The 14,481-nt window shown below is 43.5% G+C and overlaps 1 protein-coding gene across 5 annotated transcripts in view; it reads left to right on the top strand.

The window, feature by feature from the left end:
* Positions 1-14,481, top strand: part of PALM2AKAP2 (PALM2 and AKAP2 fusion) — a 227,267-nt gene that overhangs the window by 13,876 nt on the left and 198,910 nt on the right. For all 5 annotated transcript variants that reach the window (XM_074166801.1, XM_074166800.1, XM_074166796.1 and 2 more), the window contains exon 2: positions 2,945-3,075. The gene's annotated coding sequence lies outside the window, so the exon portion shown is untranslated. The remainder of the gene's footprint in view (positions 1-2,944; positions 3,076-14,481) is intronic.

Below are 14,481 nucleotides of genomic sequence, written 5' to 3'. Positions count from 1 at the left end.
GCCTATTGTATCTGCAGTGGGTGTATAAATACACAAAACCTCAACAGCCTCGCAAATAGAACCTCTGAATTTTAAGAATTGCTTCTTATAAATGTTTCCTTTTCTCAGAGTCTTCTCATCTGGGTTCCTCAGTGTAGTATTTAACGAATGCCTTAATTTTCATCTTAAAAAGGAGAGCCAGAAACATCAAAGCTACCAGCTTTCCTGTTTTAGATAAAATATGCCGACATTTCACCCAAGAGGGAGGATTTTTAGTAGATCATAGCATTCTTGTCTCTAAATATGTCTTTTAAAAAAATCCCATTGATGCTTTCCAGTTTCAAATTCATGCTATTAATAGGTCAAAAGAAGAGGCTTCTGGGAGAAGGCAATCATGTGATTTTGTAGCTTAAATGTTTCACATAAACAAAGGCCAAAACAAAAGCTGCGCAACATATCTTGGTTTTGGTGTACAACAGTTGTACTGAAGGGACTGGCTTCTCCCTGTCTGAGCATCAGCATGGAGATTCTGTGAAAGCACATTGAAAAAAGCCTGGATTTTATCTGTCCTCCTGTAGCAAATGAGGAGTGACTCTTAACTGAATGTCTTCAGTGCTGTCCAAGGAACACTTTGCCAAAGGCTTTATTAGGACTGCTAGAGCTATATCTAAAACAGGTTTAAAACGGAGAAGGTTGCCTTCATCTTTAAGAGTTCGGCGTTTAGAAACTTTGGTTGGTTTTTTTTTTTCCAGCTGAGTATCACTCAGGATTTCAGATTGGAGACACAGCTCAGGATGACACATGTAGCAACATAGTTCCGCATGCAACTGCCCACATTTCTTTTTTAAGAACAGATAGCAATTTTATAAAGACCAAACAGCCTTCACACCGCTTTGCGCTGGGTCTAGCCCAGCAGGTACCCAGCGAGTTGCGCTACTGAGATCTCTTAAATGTCAAAGCACGGGCTGTTAAATACTTAGCACCTCAGGTAAATCCATCTTTGACTGTCTCGCTTTCTTTCTTGGTACATGTGATGACTTGGGAGTCCTCTGCTGGGGGGGACATTTCTATAGCACATTGGGCTTGAATAAGCCGATGAAACTTCTGGGCAGTAATCATCTGGGTTGAACAGGAAAGCAAAGGTCCCACAGAGAAATCTCACTGCCACCCCACGAAATGCACCAGGAGGTACTGGTAGATGGTAGTGGCAGCAAAAGGAGCAGCAAACTGCAGAAACCATGTCTGGAGATAGCCATCCCTAATGTTTTGTGAACTAATGCTTTGGAGGCCACGGGGAAAGCTGAGTTCAGCTGGGTAAAGTGTGTGTCCAGCATCAGGAGTTTGACTGCTGAACATGACTGCATGGTACAAGAGCATGAGACATTTTCTGTCATGCAGGAGTCCTAATTCATATAGAAATCACTTAAAACCCACCTTGAAGTCCTCTGGTGCGCAGCACAGTTAAAGTCAGTGAACGCTGGAGTCATTTATACAGTCTGATTCGCTTGTATGTTTTGTATTGCTTTCTGTCTGCTGCCTTATTAAAATCTAATTGCCTCATGTCAAGTAGGCCATGGAGTGACAAGAATAGTTTGTGCATCGATACTAGGTCTATATATACACTCAAAAAGTAACAAGTAAGCCTTGTCTGTCATGTCAAAAATCTTTCTGTTTTGGGCTGGGTTTGAAGCCTACTTTTGGTGGTGGATGTTTTTCCGGTATACATCATTTGCACAAGTCAGGTTCCATTCTGGCGACAAACATGGTATTGAAAAGACTGATCTGAAAACTCTGAACTCCGACTCTGAAACTCAATTTTTTTGAACTGATGATTTGCTTGTTAGCTTGTCTTTGCTGGAGAGGATACACCCTCTCACAGCTGGGTCCTTGAACTAGCATTGCAGATCGCTTTGGAAATTCAAAACGAAGGCTCCCCTTTTCTGGCCAATGCAAGGGGCTAGCATGGTTGGTCCCTTGGCTGACTGTTTTTTCCACCAGCTCCATTTCCATCTTGCCAAGGGGCAAAGTCCTGCCTGGCTTTGGGCTCCTGATCTTCCTTTCGACGGCTGCTTGTCCTGTCTGCCAACTGATCTGCTGCGTCCCTCTGGCAGGATTTGGGCCAAACAAGACACAGAGGCTGATGTGCTGTTTAAAGGATTGCTTGCAATCAGTGCATCCCCACTGGTGACCTCCCCTGGGTGAGCTGCAGCTGGATTAGAGAGTGGCCTGCTGAGGTTGTAACCAGGATTTTGGTGTAGAAAGCAAAGCAAAACTTCCAGGAGTTATTCTATTGGGTGTAGGCTATTGCTGCTGTCTGCAATAGTGTTGCTGTGCCCTGGGATATCCATGGTTTCTGGAAGACTTTTGTTCATTTGTTTTGGTTTGTGTCTGGCTAAGAGGTGATGTCTGCGTCTGTATGAATGTGTCTGTCTGTCTGTCTGTCTGTATGCTTGTAAATGTATGGAGACACATCTGTGGTATAAGTGAAAAATAACATCTTTTATTAATTTAACAGCAGGCTGATTTTATTCTCCATGAAAGACATTACATTTAGAGCACGCTGCTCTTTTGTTTTTGAAGCTTTCAGAAGTTTATGATTTTAATCCTTCGAGGACATGCCTTATCATTCACAAGAGATTCACACTTTTGTTCAAACATTTCACTTCTTGCAGGACTGGCTAATTTCCATGGTTTAAACTCTTATTTTTATTAGGAACTAAAAATAACTTCACATTAAGTCATTGATGGTAAGTAAAGCGTACACTGTAAAACTGACACACCTAAATCTGGAAGACCTGACACCTGGATAAACAGCTGATGGATTGTCTGAAATCAACTGTCTAAAGCAGTAATCAGAAATTCAGTGGGGACAATCTAATATTCAGAAGTGGAGCCAGCTCCTTCTCAATCTTCAGATGGTTTTTGTGCAGTCTGTTCCTAAGGTTTGGGGTTTTTTACCTTACAGTCAAAAGCTCTTCGGGAAAAATGGCTGCTACAGGGAATTCCTGCTGGCTCCGCAGAAGAGGAAGAGGCCAGAAGGAAGCAGTCAGAAGAGGATGAGCTGAAGGTGAAAAAGCTGGAAGAAAACATACACAGGTAGGGACAGTTTCCCTTTGCTTTGTCTAAGAGCAGTCACTCCCATTAAGTGAGAGTGACTCTCTCCCAGAGACCTTCCTTGCCCAGGTCCCCATCTCTGGCAGCAGCTCATAGCAGCTGCCCAGGGAACAAGATAAGAGGCAGACACACGTACAGCCAAATGTGCCCAGAAATTGTCTCCCAGATGTCCATGGTTTGCAAGGTAGTGCCATCAGGGTGTCTTTGTGTTTAATGGACTTCTCTTGCAAGGGAGTTGAATAGAGGGCCCCCCTTCAGATGCATGTGTATGACTCGGCCAACACTCAAGAGATTCTCCATTGCTTTACACCTCCTACAGCCAAAAAGAGTTCAAAGAGGGGTGGCACTCTTTTGCACTCACTGTTCACTGGCGCAAATAACTTCAAAATGCAACAGCAGATGCCACCAGCAGATCACATATCTTCTGGTGTCAGAAGCAAGGTTTGGCTGTTAGAATTATTTCCTTTTATCAGTTTCCCATTGCAGTCTGAGTTGACGTTTGACCTCTTTTTTGTATTTTCCTTTGTTTTGCAGCAAAAAAATGGGCTCTAAAGCTCATAAGAAAAATGCTTTTATCCCTCACAGAACAAATTCCAAAGCTGCTTCTTCTGCCTTTTAGGCTATGTGGATTTAAAGGTTTTTCAGCTGGCAGAAAATTGGCAAAAGTTAGTCAAATTTGGCACCACAGCTTTTACAAGTGTGTCAGCTGAGGCAGATAAGTGACAGAGCAAAGCAAATAGGACCAACAGTGTAAGGGTTGAGGTATTAGTCTAGCAGCTGGTGAACTCAGTTTGCCTTATGCCAGTTTCTTGTGAAATTTCTTGGAGAAATCACTGAGAATGTTTCTTTGGGGATATACACAAGCAAACCCACCCTGAGCTTGGACAACATTAAATGGCTTCTGTGTGGAAGTAACAGATCATCATAAATGTAAGAGTTGTCTCATACTACTGATCTCTGTCATGTGATTCCTATTAATTAAAACTGAGCTGAGAATGAGTATTGTTCTTTTACATCTGTGGTAACATAAGGCAAGAAAGCTTTTTTTTATTATTTTTTTTTATTTCATATATTACCTGATGTTTTACTCCATAAATTAATGCACTAGATGGAAAGAATACACGTACTGAACTTCAGAAATACCTACTGTAATACATATTTCATCTAGTGCTGAATGCTGCAAGGTGATAAGTGCTCTGACTCCATTGAGCAAAACACATCAGCATGTGCTTAATTTCAGCTATGTGAGTACCACCACTGAAGGCAATGAAACTTGCATTGCTTAATTGGTTCAAAGTGTAGGATGAAAGTCTCTGTAAAATCTTTGCCCCTGTGGTTTGGTTTTTAGACCCTTAACCCCAGCAATGAAATAAAATCTTTGAATATTTTGGAAGTAATGGAGCTTTCTTCTGCTGTGACCACCTATCTGTCAAATGACAGGTCAGCTGCTCACTCCTGAGTTGAGAGGACATTTGTTTGACAGCCTCGCTAGCATGCTTAACTTCCCTGTTACCTTCCTAAGGGAACTCCAAAGACAGTAAAAAAGTATTTTCATTTAAATGAGAAATTATTACACCTGAACTGTAGAGATAAAACAGTAGAGGTTGAGATTATTAGTCTAATCACAACTTACATCCATGATAACAGGACGCATCCAGAGCCTATCAAGATAGACTGAGAAGGCAAAGGGCTGTAGAAGGGGTAAGAAGAAGAGAGATGCCAAGCGCATTATCTGGAGAAGTGAGGTAGAATGAACTCGTCCTGAAAGGATTTTTTTGCTGCCTGCGTGCCACATTTCCCCTCTGCATTCCCAGGAGAGAATCAGAGGGGAGGATTATGGGGCAACTATTCATTTGTTCATGTTTGCAGGGTCCCAGTGGTCCTTTGGAAGTGGACTATGCACTGTCCAATGGGACCCCTGTGAAACAGCCCAAACCTTCTCCATGAGGGAAACAGGAGACAGACTAAGGTGTTTCACCAGGAGGACAGAAAAATACCACAAGACCAGCCATAGAGTTGATGCCAGGGGACTGTATGACCACTCTGCCATGGATCTTGCATGTTCATTAGAGTCACACTGCATCGTATGTGCAAGCACAGAGCAGCTGCCGTATCAAGAGGTCTGTGAAAGAGTCTCGTGTCACACATGCTGGGTTCGTCCCTTCTGGAAAATATGCAGTCTTTTTCATTTGCTCTAGGAGCAGGGTGAAGCTTACTGGTGAAGGCCAATGCCCAACCTCTGCTGGCAGCCAGCTGCCCCTCCTTTAACAAGGGGGAACATGCAGCCGTCCCCTTCCTCTTGCAGGAGAGCATCCCACCATCATCTCAGAGAGCACTTTTCTTCTGCTCACACGGAAGAGCTCAGGAAGGTCGCTCTCTCATACCTTTGAGGTTACCAGATGAGCAGCCACAGCACGAGAAATATCCATCTTTACTCGCAGGCCAGATGTAAAGAGTAGGTCTCAAAAGCTAAGTGAGCTGCAACACGTAGAACAGAAAACTGAAGGAGATAGTGTCTGAGACCAGACATAAATGAGGATGTGGGGTCACGTAAGATTGTGCTGTCCAGAAGAGGTAAACATCTCTACCTTAGGGAAACAGTAGGGCTAGCTAGGGGTTTGTAGATCGTCTTGAAAGCCTTGCACGTAGGACAAGTGCTTCAGTTGAGTATTGATTTTTCCAATTCAAGTTTTAAGTGACTTCCCGACTAAAATCAGACATTTTTCAAGATGTACACATGCTTGTAGTGTTTATTCTTAAGCTTGTGTAACCAGTTCTCCTTTGTGTGGGAAGTGTGTAATTCAAACGGGGACGGAAAAATGCATGAATGCGCAGACTGCTGTTTATTTATTAGACTTCCATGTTATCATGATATGAGAAATCATAAGCCTGTAGCTTGCAAGGATATGTGCATATGAACAAACTTAGACATGAGTAAGTGTCATGATTTAATGAGCTCCCTCATCTGCAAAAGCGTGTGGAAGAAGGATGCCTACATTAGTCAGCATTTCTGTACAATCCATGCCAAGAAACTGAAGAAATACCTGCATCACAAAACCAGAAATGAAGCAGAACAAAGAATGCAATACAAATAATTAAATAATATCATTATGCTGGTAATTACCAACAGGAGGACACAGAAGTAGAAGACATATATGAGTTACTAACCTAGGCAGTGCAAGAGTAAGAAAAGATACAGGCATATGAACAGTGTAATAGTCAATTACAGACAGAATGGTCATTTGATAGTTGGGATTAGTTTAATATATTTAGAGATTTTGAAATGTATGAACATTATAAATAGTCTTCATACCTAAGTTTGCAAAGTGAAAATAGAAGAACGTGCCGAGTTGAAGCAAGTTTAGTCCTGAACTGCAGGCATTCCTCCTTGCCTAACCTGAGTGTTCAGATTAAGATTTCTGATACCCCTTTAAAAAATCCTAGTATTGTCTTGCATTTCTTTTAAAAAGTGGTTGATCTGATGGGGTTGTTCAGCCTGGAGAAGAGAAGACTCTGGAGAAACCTTACAGTGGCCTTCCAGTACCTGAAGGGGGCCTACAACAAAGCTAGGGAGGGACTTCACCCTCAGCAAGTTTGCCGACAACGCCAAGCTGTGTGGTGCGGCCGACACGCTGGAGGGAAGGGATGCCATCCAGAGGGACCTGGACAGGCTTGAGAGGTGGGCCCATGCAAACCTCATGAAGTTCAACCAAGCCAAGTGCAGGGTCCTGCACCTGGGATGTGGCAATCCCAGGCACAAATACAGGTTAGGCAGAGAATGGTGGAGACCAGCCCTGAGGAGAAGGACTTGGGGGTGTTGGTGGATGAGAAGCTCAACATGAGCCGGCAGTGCGCACTGGCAGCCCAGAAAGCCAACTGCATCCTGGGCTGCATCAAGAGAAGTGTGGCCAGCAGGTCACAGGAGGTGATTCTCCCCCTCTACTCTGCGCTCGTGAGACCCCACCTGGAGTACTGCATCCAGCTCTGGCGCCCCCAACATAAGAAGGACATGGACCCATTGGAGAGAGTTCAGAGGAGGGCCATGAAGATGATCAGAGGGCTGGAGCACCTCTCCTATGAAGACAGGCTGAGAGAGTTGGGGTTGTTCGGCCTGGAGAAGAGAAGGCTCCGGGGAGACCTTATAGCAGCCTTTCAATATCTGAAGGGAGCCTACAGGAGAGCCGGAGAGGGACTCTTTGTCAGGAGATGTAGTGACAGGACAAGGGGTAATGGTTTTAAATTGGAAGAGGGGAGATTTAGATTAGATACCAGAAAGAAATACTTTACTGTGAGGGTGGTGAAGCACTGGAACAGGTTGCCCAGGGAAATTGTGGATGCCCCGTCCCTGGAAGTGTTCAAGACCAGGCTGGATGGGGCTTTGGGCAACTTGGTCTCCCTGTCTATAGCAGGTGGGTTGGAACTTGATGATCTTTAAGGTCCGTTCCAACTCTAACCATTCTACGATTCTATGACTGTTTGCAAGGTCATATAGCAATAGCACAAAGGGCAATGGTTTTAAACTAGGGCAGGGTAGGTTTAGATTAGACATTAGGAAGAAGTTCTTTACAGTGAGGGTGGTGAGACACTGGAACAGGTTGCCTAGAGAGGTGGTGGAGGCCTCATCCCTGGAGACATTCAAGGTCAGGCTTGATGAGGATCTGCACAATCTGATTTAGTTGAAGATGTCCCTACTTACTGCAGCGGGGTTGGACTAGATGACCTTTAAAGGTCCCTTCCAACCAAACACATTCTATGATTCTATGGTGGACTTAACAAGGAGATTGGACCCCTTATTCAACATTCATTGAGTCTTAAGTGGGCTGGCACTCTGTCAGTACTGGGAAGGACAGAAAGGTATTGCTGCATTATTAAGTGTTTGAGACCTGGCTGCAAGATTGGTGGTGCCATTGTATCAATGAAAGAGTGAAGCCGGATGTGGATTTAAGATACCTCTTGACACAAACTGTCCTTAGACACAGAGAAGCTTAAAAGCTAGTTTAGTTTTGTGTGTTCTCCTAAAGATCTCGGGTCAGTGTTAGAGGAAAGCAGTTTCTTTCCCATTGTCACAAAGTGAGGAAGTGCTCTCTTACTTTCTTCCACTAGCTTAGATTTGGGGTAAATGATACAAAAGGAGCAAAAAAATGGAAGAAAAACATTTCCCTTACCTTAAACTTATTATCCAAACCACAGACCTGAAACATATTGTTTGAGATAGCATTGATACAGATGCCCAGTGAACTTCCACAGACACATTTCTGATAGTGTGTTGTAGGTGAAACAAGCACTGGAATGTGTTGCATGCCTCCCATGGTTATTTTTACCGCATGACAGTCTGTTATTTTGCAGAAGTGAATGGAAAGTTGGCATTCGACATCTGGGTATTAACAGGCAGCATTCGTAGAGCAGAGCAGCCCACCCACAGCCTGCTGTTCCTTCACAGCATTTGAAAGGCTCCCAAAATTATTTTGTTTTACTAGATTACATTGTACTACGTGCTGGCAGCCTGTGTTTACTACAAAAGGTGAAGAGATTTCATTGCTCTGAAGCTTTCATGTAGCATGCCAACACGAAATACTCTGTGACAACATACCTCCCTACTTGATGACAGACACTGGCACGAGATACAAGGACTGGACATGTTGTGCTCCTGGGGAAAAAAAACCCACTGAGCTAAATTCTCAGTGAAATGGCATATCCCTTCAGAAATGAACAGGGATGAGGAAGTTCACACTGGATGAGGAAGTGCACATCAACTCCACGGAGAGATGGATTATTGCTCTAGCGGAGCAGCCTTTTTGGACACATGGACCAGTAAATAGCTTAGAGAAGTGAGTGCTAAAAGGATCCCCAAAAAGCACACACAAGAGACACTTGTGGCACTTTGGTGGTGAAGCAAGGCAGGACAATAGTCAAGGTATACGTATATCCCCTGTTCTTTACTCAGGGCTGCTCAGCTGTCAGCACGTTTGCATCTCCTAACATTTGCAAAAGCTCTTTGGGATTGTGGAGTGTTTAATTCTCATGCATGCTGGTGGTGAACCGCAGCTGTGTCACCTCTAGGAGATGGCTTTTCCATGGTAGTCCATCTTGGAGTGAGAGCCCTAGTGCTAATGGTGGCAGGGGCAGGTCATGAGCTCTTTCGTGGGACAAGCATATGTCTTTGCTGGTAGCTGTTGAATTGCCAATGTGGGCAGGTGGTAAATACATGCAAAAACTCACTCCCTCCCAGCAGCTCCCATCTTACAGAGCTGCTTTTCTTCTATACTTACAAAACCTTGAAAAGGATTCAAAAGAAGTGTTGAACTGAAAGATGCCTGTGAGAGGGACCACAGGACAAGCACAGCTTCTGCCAAAGAAAAGCACTTAACCTGATGGACCGAAAGAGATGTTGAATGTAAGCTTACACAAGAGAGATGAACAATGATAGAAAAAGAGAGATGACAGTGTGTCTCTCAGGCAAAAGGTGCCTTGGTTGTGCAAGGTTCTCTGTTGTTACGCTGCGCTCAACCTATGTCTGCTTACCGAGTACTAGACAGAAGTCCTAATCCAGGTAGAAGCATATCCAAAATGGAGTAAAACTTCTCCAAAGCTGGAAGAGTTGGTTTTTATTTCCGCTAGTGCAATTGAATCTTTCCAGGTAAATGCTCAGATTTGAGTATTGGCAGAAAGATTGGGCTAGGCCCTAAGAACAAAACACTCATCAAGATGATTTGATACTAATATTTGATATTAATAGACTGTGAGTGTTTCACAAATCTCTCATCTTAGATGGGGTCTACACTAAAAGTCTCTTCTCATTGCAGAGTCCAGCAAATGCAGGCTTCTGTTTCAGCTGAGCTTGTCATGGTTGCTGCACCTTTAGAGCTTTCTCTCCATTCTTTCATTTCTTTCTAATTCCAAGGTGTGTTTCCTGCTGCTTCTTCCCAGGATAAATACTTAGCATGTCTCAGACTGGGAACTCTGGATATAATTCAGTCTCTCTTGGGACTGTCACTAATAGTCTGCACGACAGAGGGAGAGAGAGCACATAAGACAGATGTGAGTGCACTCCTTCAAAAGAAGGATCATCTGATGTCTGGTTCTCTGCTAAGATTGATCAATATCAGATCTCATCTGCTGAAGCTCCACGGATTCCAATTTCAGCAACCCCTAAGGACTGTGGTTTCCAAAACAGCACAACCTTTACCTCCCATAAAGCTTCCGCTGGGGTGCATTTCATATGTGATACATTTCTTAGGAAAACAGACACCAAAACAAAACCAGGCAAAAAGCCTCAACAGGAAATCTCAGATTTCCAAAGGACCCCTCTCTGTGACATGATTTGAGAATTCCTCAGGACTTGCAGGATGATCTCAGAAAAGCAATGAGTGAAGTGTTGCTGGGTGGAAATGGGTTTGAGGTTTTTACATATGGTATAATATATTCAGATGTAGCACTTAAAAAAAACCCCACACTTAAGTATAATACCATAGTATACTATCTCAGTTCTGAAACTCGACCCATTTAACAGTTGCCTAGATGTTGGTGTTCTGGGTTTAGGAGTAGCAACCTCAGGATCTTCCACAACTCCTAGGCATTGCTAGCTTGTAATTATTTAATGATGCCTCTGCTTCTTATAAAGTAGGCAAAAGGACTTCTCAATTTAAGCACAGATTCCCTCCACTCTAGCTATGTCTGCCCTCCTCAAATATGTGTACCAGATATGGACTTTGATAAAGACACCACCCACGTGCCCAATTTGGGAGCAAGATATAGAAGAAATTCCAAAGCCCCATCTCTACATATCAAGGAATTTCCACCTCAAGTGCTTCTGACACTTTATCCATGTCAGCATGCTATAGATTAACAGACATATTCCTCAAGAAGGAAGAGACACATAGGTTTAAGTTCAACTCTGGACAGAAGCAGGTTTTCAAGGACACCTTTATTAGACAAGCTAATACATTGTTAACTAGCATCAATTTCTAAAGGGATTAAAAGCTTTAATATGGTAGATCACATGCTACAGCCCCTTGTGAACCTGGGCCAGGTTCAGCAAGAAAAGTTCCATTTCAATCATTGCAACCTCTCAATAACACGGATGTTCTGCACAAGGCTGGGTTTCTGTTTCCATACTACATGAGATCCAGTGACAGATTATCAAGTGCAAAACTTCAGAGCCTCCTTGGCTTTAACGTTTCAAAGCTAAAAATTTCACATGACTCTCTGTGTGATCCTGTTTGCAAGATGGGGAATCGCTTCATAACTCATGTATTTATCAAATGTGTTGAATCACCACAGTCCCTCTATGTGCAAAGCCGACTAAGATCTTCACACTTCTTTTAAGCCTAGTAGAACTGACAGGGGTTTCCTGAAGCAGTAAATTGTGGTAGAGCATAAAGAGTAGGAATTGTTGACTTCATTACATCGGAATTAAATCTTAATCAAGGGCCAAATGGGATTGTTGCCTGGAGCAAAACAAAAAGGACTAGTCTCTATTCCTTTCCCTGTTATGCTTATCTTTGCTGGAGCTGGCTGGTTGGCTGGCTTTCCTTTTATGCTGGCCCTACCACAGGGCAGTCCTGGCAGAACAGCTCCTTCTATACAGTTAGTTCATATAGTGCTAGGCAGAAGGAAAAACAAAATTGAGGAAATTCTGTAACAGGAAGACATGTTTGCATGGAGGTGACACACACATGCACAATTTTGAAAGCGATGACAAACCTGGAGTGTACTGAGAAAGAGAAGGCGCAGAGTTAGGCAATAGCCTGGGTTGATTTTATTGTGTTGGTGCTTTACGGTGATTATATACTCTGTCTTCACCTTAAATCAGAAGGCTTTCCTCTTCCCTGCCAAACCTCTCTTTACGTGCTGTCTCCATGTCTGGCAAGGCCAGAACGTGCAATGTACACACGCACTCACACACATGTGCTCGCAGAACCAGGGAAAACACCACAGCAGTTCTGGTCCTCCAGAAGTAGATCCCTTCTCCCAAAGGCTCAGCTTCATCCCGTATGACTGCAGGAGTTTTGATAAGTCAGCTACATTTAGAGCATCATCTCCTTTAGCCCCCGCTGCAGTCACTGAGGAAAGAGCATCACCTCCATGGCCCTTGTAAGCCCATTTCTCTCACTTGAGTGCAGGTGCCTCAGTTAAGTGCCTGTACTGCAATTAAGCCTTAACATTACTTCCTATACAGGTACCCTCCGCTGGGCCTCTGGGTGCTACTGTGATGCAAATAGTCATTAATAACCATTAATTATATATCTGGTGCATCACGTGTTTGTTACCCCAGGCCCTGCCCTGTCCTTCTTGCTCATAGTCCGTGCTTGCACGTATTTCTGCAGATCTGGGCTAGCTCTGAGAAGGTAGAGGTACAGTCAGAGGAGAAGCAAGGTGTAGAGTCTGGAGCCACCCAGTGGGCATTGCAAGTCTTAGCCGCTTCTGTAAAAAACCTGCAGTCTGAAAAGCACGTCACCTTCCCTCTAGGGTTTTTAAACTGCTGCAGTATGTGAATTCTAAGGCAAAAAATAATGCAAATTCCAGCTGGTGGACCACAGAAGACAAAGAAAGACTGGATGTGCAATCAGGAATCCTGACTGCTTCTGAAGAAATGGATCACTGATGAGAGAGAAATTTCAAAAAGCTGTGAAACATGTTGTAGATTGTAACTGCTCTAGAAGACCTGGCAGAACAATGCCATGCTCGTGCTGTCCCACGTCCAGGAAAATGCAATTAGTCCTTCGTGTGAAAGATTGTTAAATTATGCATACTCTGTACTAAAACTTTTTTACTAATGCAGCTACACAAGCAAAGCTTCCCTTTGTGGGTTCATTTTTTACCAGTGAAAGGTACGGACACTTAAATTGAATGAGCTCTACAGGCAGAGATTATTGTGTATAAACACCTCTTTACCGGAAAAGATAGTGAAATAAAAAGTATTTAAAAATAATCTACCCACTGAGCAACAACAGCATGTCAGTGGGACGGTCTGAAGTTAGTAACTGGAGAGAGACACAGGGACTAGGTCTTCACATCCTCCATCCCTCCAGACAACATAAGAGGTGCAGAGTGTCCCTGGGAATTGCCTCAAGGGGAGAAAACAGCCATTCCAGGCTGAAGCCCAGGATTACCCCTGGCTTAAACTCTCACCTCTACCACTGATTTCTTGCATGACTTGGAGCAAGGTACTTCAACAGCTCTTCCACATCTCCTATTCCAGTGTTCATTTGTGTAATTATCTTTCCCATACTTTTAGCATAATGTGAGCTCTTTGGTACGGGAATTGCTTCTCACTGCACAGAGGGAACATCACTGGTGCCACTAAAATAGCCTGAGCTATATTTCTTTCTTCAGAAAGAGCTATTTCTTTCTTCAGTATTCTTCACATTCTTCTCTTATTTTGCAGTGGCAGGACAAATAAGAAATAGATCCTTATTAACACAAATAGTCCCTGCTTCTAGAGAAAGCAGGAAAGAACAGCCTTTCACTGAACACTGTGATTCACGCTGTGACTGGACTTGTGCTTCTGTAAATCTGGTTCTTGGTTGTCACACCGTTCTTATATTTCAAAGCAGTGTGATTTGAAAGCAGAAAAATCAACCTGGTATTTGGGTTGTGTGTGCAAGTTATGATGTAAAACTTATGCTTTAACTCTCTAATATGCAAAACACAGAGACAGGCAAGTTTAAAATATTCAGCGGCATTATCCAGCAGAATACTGGATATAGGCTCTGGTGATGAAAAAATATGAAATCCTTCAGCTAGCTCTGAAACTGTGTGCTGATCGCACTGCAGCTGTAGCAAGACAGAACAGCTCTGTAAATACCCAGGTGGTTGACTAAGCGCTCCCATGGCTGCTGGTGGTGTCTAAGACAACTCAGGTGTCTGAACGCTGTGCTGCAGAGCGCTGAAACTGGGGTAGACTTTTACACTGCAGCATCAAAATCAGAGGGCTGGCTTCAGCCTCAGTGGTTGGTTGTGGTGGTTTCCGCTCATCTGTAGGTAGCTGATGCAGGACAAGCAGAAGCTGCATCATGGTCTACCAAGCCACCCAGCGGGTTAGCTTGACCTGGTGTCTTGAGGTGGTGCAGCCTCACCCTTACCAGTGCTCAAACAATGCAAGCTCTAGGTGGGTAAGGCACAGCCGTCTGAGCTGAGGTCATACTTCTGGAGTTGATGAAGACATGGTTTGAGGTGCCTCAGGCCTATGAGGTGACACAGCTGCATAATTAAATGGGTCACTTTTGATAATTCCTGAGGGTGTTTTATTTGTTAATTCAGCTATCAAAATCCAGCTCCCAAATGATTCATTCATCTCTTTAATGTGCTGGTGTTTTTCTTATCCTTGCCATTAACCACTGGGCTTGTTTTATTTGTGTTTGAAAGAGCTCCTTTTGGTTATTTGTG

The sequence above is a fragment of the Numenius arquata genome, chromosome Z (genome assembly GCF_964106895.1).
Source record: "Numenius arquata chromosome Z, bNumArq3.hap1.1, whole genome shotgun sequence".
Taxonomy (NCBI): Eukaryota; Metazoa; Chordata; class Aves; order Charadriiformes; family Scolopacidae; genus Numenius; species Numenius arquata.
This window is presented reverse-complemented; position numbering and strand designations above follow the sequence as displayed.